General features: G+C 37.1%; 1 protein-coding gene across 1 annotated transcript in view; it reads right to left on the minus strand.

Annotated features, from left to right (window-relative positions):
• Nucleotides 1–3,864, minus strand: part of LOC125502516 — a 49,518-nt gene extending 45,654 nt beyond the window's left edge. The window contains exon 1 of the mRNA XM_048660887.1: nucleotides 3,572–3,864. The gene's annotated coding sequence lies outside the window, so the exon portion shown is untranslated. The remainder of the gene's footprint in view (nucleotides 1–3,571) is intronic.
• Between the last annotated feature and the right edge of the window lie 124 nt (nucleotides 3,865–3,988).

The raw sequence follows: 3,988 nt of genomic DNA on the forward strand, positions 1-3,988 counted from the left end.
AATAGCTTCTAGAAATTCAGGCGAGTCTCAGATTCAAATGAAAATTGTCCAATTTGAAGCTTAAACACCAGTTTCCAGGTTACTGGGAACGTTCAAGTTGTTACTGGTTCTGGTTTGCTAGTTGGGATATTTTTAAGGTTCGCGCGTCCGTTTCGCCGTGTCTAGCAATTTACCTCCTCCAGTAAAGAAGCGTCTGAAAATCAGTCCAAGCCCGGATCCAAATGAATTTTTGCCATTTTAAAGTTCAAATACCTCGTTTTATTGTGCTCAAATTTCAGATTTGCACTTGTACTAGTTTGGGAGATGGCAATTTTTAAAATTTGCGGACTATTTCACTGGGCCTAGATATGTTCCGAGAAGCAAAGCAGCTTCTAAAAAATCAAGTGAAACACCGATGGAAATAAGAGTTTGTCTGTTTAAAGCCCAAACATTGTTTTTCACTGTGCTAAAAACTCAAGTTGATGCTTGCACTAGTTTGGGGCCTGCCCTTTTTCCAAAGTGTTCGGGTCATTTTCACGGCGTTTAGACGTTTACCAACAACCAAAGTTGCTTTAGAAAAATCAGTTAAACCCCAGATGTCAATAAAATTTGGTCAAAATGAAGCAGAAACAGCACTTTATAGGGTGTGGAAAATTCAAGCTGGTATCGGCCCTAGGTTGGGAGTGATGCATTTTTAAACGCTAAAGTTTGTGGAAACCGCTACGTTCGGTTGACGCTCTTTGGTTGATCAGGTGAGGCATTAGAATTTATGAAATTATATAAACTAATTGAGCTCGATTAATGTTTTTCCCAGTTAAGCAGGAAGCAAATGCGGTAAACAAGTTGGGGAAATCTAAAAAAATCTATTTCAATAGTAGTATAATGAATGCATAATGAATATGCAAGCGATACTAATGAGTGGAAGTTAATAGAAGAACGTTATAATCGCACAACGCCACTACGTATAACTTGGACTTTATTAATAAAACGGTACATTGCGAATGTTCTTTCTAAATATAAAGGTGTTTACGTTTAAACAAATGCCAACTTTGTGCTCCTAATAGTGCAAATTGCAGGTAGTTTCAAGGTATGCATGCGCATATTTGAAATAACTGAGAGTCGCATGCTCTCCCTGCTCCCTGCATGCATAATCAGGAAGTGGCTGTTCTAATCGGATCCATTTTTTCAAAAGTTATTCTCAGTTTAAGCCCAAGTAAACCGCGCTACTACCAGATTTAAGGTCAATTTCCATATAGGCTTCCAATGGAACAATTCCGCTTTGTAAAGCTAATCGCATCCTCGTGTTGTATTTGCGCATTATTTCAGTCGATGCATTATTCCAAAAGAGTAAAAAATTATTGCAAAATGCGTCACTTGGCGGCAATAAATAATATCTGAAAATTACGCTATTGACTCCGTTTATGGCCTGGATCAAAGAACTGTACTCGTAATTGCCAGGTAATTGATAAATGAGTTAAGGACTCAGATATTAAAAATAATAAATTGCAGCAAATAATTGGACTAGATACTCAAGTTATGAGCCTTTGATGCGGAGTCAAAAAACCCAGAAGGTCATAAGTGAGGAAAGTGAGTTAAAGTCCAGCAGATTATCGCTTCATCTGGCGTTAGGACTCAATTATGGGCGTGCCGAATGTGTACGTGATGCTTTACACGTGCTGACCCATTTACATACGAATTTTAATCAGTCGTTTGCAGTTAATTTCCTTAATTACTTGAGACTTAAGTTTTCAAATTTCTACTAGAACATCGTCATGTGTGACCCTCCACTCCCTATTCACTGAGAGTGAGACGCCACGGACTTCTAGCTCAGTTCCTCTCCCAATCAAATTGCTTCATCAGCTTCAATGCTAGATTAAATTCCAATTAAAATGTCCCTTGTTCAAATAACCATAAAGGAAACAACAATAATAATCCAGACAAGGATATAAACCCGGAGCTTTTGTTATTAGTTATCGATAACAATTACACAGGGCGTGTTTTTCCAGGACTGATAGATGAATGTTCCAACAGTACAATAAACCATGTGTTTGAAGCAGACCGAAGTAGTTTGAGCATTAGGTACTTAAAAGGCTTCGATGTGGATTGGAAAAATCAAGCAAAAACCCCGCAATTTAGTTAATCAATTAATTAAAAATTCTTCGGTAGATCATAAAATAGCAGTGGAATGCTGTGAATAATCGAAAAATTCGCTGGATAATTTACAATGACTTGCTACTTCCTTGCTACTAATTAGTCGCAAAGCCCGAAAATGAGCCAGAGATTCTTGTAATTATTTGTGTTATTAGCGTCTTTCATAATCAACCGACGCTAATGTGCACCACACAGATTTGCAAAAAACAATTAAATCTCTGCTTTATTATTTCCCAGTTCGATTGATAATAACATTTGATACTTAAATTCATTGTCACGCTGTTTATAAAGGATTTTAAAGTGGCCACACACTAAATAAATCGTGTGTCATTCTATTTTCAGCTAAATAGCATTCAAGATCTGGAAGTGTCCCGAAATGCTCGTTGACTGTAAACATTTGCAACCTTGATATCTTCTATAAGCAACATAGAATTTTGGCTAAACGCCTGAAAGAAACAAAAGCAATAGCGCTAATAGACAAAAAATCGGTTTAGATCTTGGTGTCTGTTTAAGATTTGAAGAGTTTTGGGCTTGATTTATTGGGTGACGCGCCGAATACACAGATGCGCGTTGAACTTAAATAAATTCAAGATAAAAATATTCAACTAAAAAAAAATACCTTTAATATTATATGAACCCAGTCCGCATTTTTTTAGCACAGACATTTACAAAATTAATTTTCCCAATAAAATTGTTGTAGGGCGTAGATGTGCACAATAAACAAAATTGTACGTACTTTCCTGACTGTGTTTCAATTCCAAATTAAAATCAAATCCTGGGTTCTTCAAGAACCCAGGATTTGATTTTAATTTGTAATAAACAAAATTGCAATTTTTTGTGTGGCAAATTTAATTCAATTATCGGTCAAGCTGGAAATTTACACGTTTTATCGGGTGTTTGAATATGTGCTCATAATAACATAAAACGCAAATGTTTGTTTATGTTTCCTTCAATCAACAGTAGAGTCTATTTTTAGCCCCAAAAAGTAAAAAATACAACTTTTCTATAAATACTCATTGTCAAAAAATTTATTTTGTTAACTGGTATGACAATTTTCGAAAGTTGCCTCGTGGAGTGCGTCAGTTACTTTGAGCAATTAGAGGCCATCTTTTTTCTTCTTATTATGCTGATAGAAACAAATGCAAATTTTGACATTTGCTGCCAAAGATGAGTTATCACTGACTTATCTTAAATGTCAAGGTCTGGACCGCATTATTTTTTAAACTGGAAATGTAGTGCTTGATGTGGTTTAAACACCACATTTTCGAGTTAAAACTGTATCTGTGTGCGTCCTTTGTTGTTACACCTGTGTTTGTGCAAGATGCATCAGCAATGCGCCCTTGAAATGGTAAGTTGAAAACTTTGAATTTTCTCACTCCTTTTCAGGAAAATTGACCTGAACTAATAGCAAAACTGCTCATTTTAGTTGTCGGTTGCTTACCTGGCGCTGTTAAGGCCCGCAAATTTCTCCAATAATTTCGCGTGCAATTCAAATGGCACGATCGGGGTCTGGCAGATCGACGGCCTGTCCAAAAACAGCCCTTCTCTTTGTCAGCATCACACTGAAAAGCGACTTTTAATCGGAAAACTGCACTTTTCCTGTGAACACCGAAAACTCGCGCTCTCTGCACAGAGATCTACTCGAACCACGATTTTACGGCTGTCTGAAGACGGAGCGGCAGCAGGATTTTGTGCGGCAGCGCTGCCCACTTTTTCATTTCTCCTGTCGCTGAACAGGTATGGACTCGTTTTATTCCACACAAAAAATCTAACTTTCTTATTGGCGTAGACCCTGGAGCTCCAAAAGTTTATACCCACATATTGAATAATTTCTACTTAATGCACTTTTCCACAATTC

Source organism: Dendroctonus ponderosae, unplaced genomic scaffold, assembly GCF_020466585.1.
Source record: "Dendroctonus ponderosae isolate FM_Combo_2020 unplaced genomic scaffold, Dpon_F_20191213v2 Dpon_F_20191213_1, whole genome shotgun sequence".
NCBI lineage: Eukaryota > Metazoa > Arthropoda > Insecta > Coleoptera > Curculionidae > Dendroctonus > Dendroctonus ponderosae.